This window comes from Brassica oleracea, chromosome C7 (genome assembly GCF_000695525.1).
Source record: "Brassica oleracea var. oleracea cultivar TO1000 chromosome C7, BOL, whole genome shotgun sequence".
NCBI classification, from domain to species: Eukaryota; Viridiplantae; Streptophyta; class Magnoliopsida; order Brassicales; family Brassicaceae; genus Brassica; species Brassica oleracea.
In genome coordinates, this window is record NC_027754.1 from 8,429,603 (window position 1) to 8,430,940 (window position 1,338).

The window sequence follows — 1,338 nt, forward strand, 5'->3', positions numbered from 1 at the left end:
TGAGACACCAAGATTTTTATTCTTGGAGATATACAAAGTACTGCCAATACACAGTTAAGTCTGGATATTGGGTTGGAATGAATGTTTTTATTTAAGAGGTAGAAGTTATGTATTTAGAACCCATTATTTATCAGCTACAAGTCTTTGCTTGAAAGATAAATTTCCCTAAAAAATGAGTTATATATATGGCAATTGGTAAATGACGAGGAACTTAAAATGTCATCATATGCAATGTGATAATCATTGTTTCAGATGAAGTGCCTTTGATGAAAATGTGAATTATGTTACTTTTGAACTTATAAATGTGGTGATGATATAACTTTCTGTGGTAGATTTTTGTATTATGAAAAAAAAATCCATTAAGTTATTCTTCATAACTAATTATGTAAGTAAATAAATTTAATTGTTTGCTGTAAAATTATTTCAAAAATAATTTAGACTAATCCATCACAAGTTAGGGCTAGGAAAATTATTTGTAAATTTGATTAAATGCGTTATTTATTTCGATTCGAACCAAAAATTCTGGATATTTGTAACTCTACCAAACAAAGCAATATACCTATATGCAATATCCATAAAAACAAACCAAATCATAAATACTAATATTAAAAAAACGGATATCCTATTCGTTATGTATATTATACATATATTTAAAGAAACATATATATATATATATTATAGAATTATTTTAATTTCTGTAAATTTACAATATTTTTATGTACTAAATTGATTATTTTGTTACTAGAGTTTCACAAATTAATTAACTTCTTTTTAGTAAGGTATTATTTTTTATATTATTATTTTATTTTTTTAGTTTAAATTTTTTATTATAAGAACAAATCAAATCAAATAATTAGCTATTTAACCAAAACATATCAAATCACAAATCACGAATACCTTCAAACACTTAGGTATTCTATTCGTGTCTGCCCCTATCACAAATGACATCGATAAATGTTATTCTTTCTCAAGTTTATCAATTATAACAATCAATTCAACGAATAAAACAAGCATATCATGTCTGCCAGTAATGTAAGAGATAATATATAAAAGCTATGTAATTGTTTTGTTAATTCAAATCTTTGATTAATAACAGTGATACGTACACGTAAACCTAAACAAGTTATAATAGACAACTAATCCTTCCATGTGTTTGAAACCAGTGCAGCTCACGTATTGATAATCTTTTTCTTTTAAAGATTGAAAATACAATGTTTTAAATCGGTCACGTTTATATGTTAAACAGTCATCATTTGGGACTTAATTTTATATTATTTTGTATACGAGCGTCTAAAATGACCAAATAGATAAAGTTGACAACAGGAGGAAAAATAGACG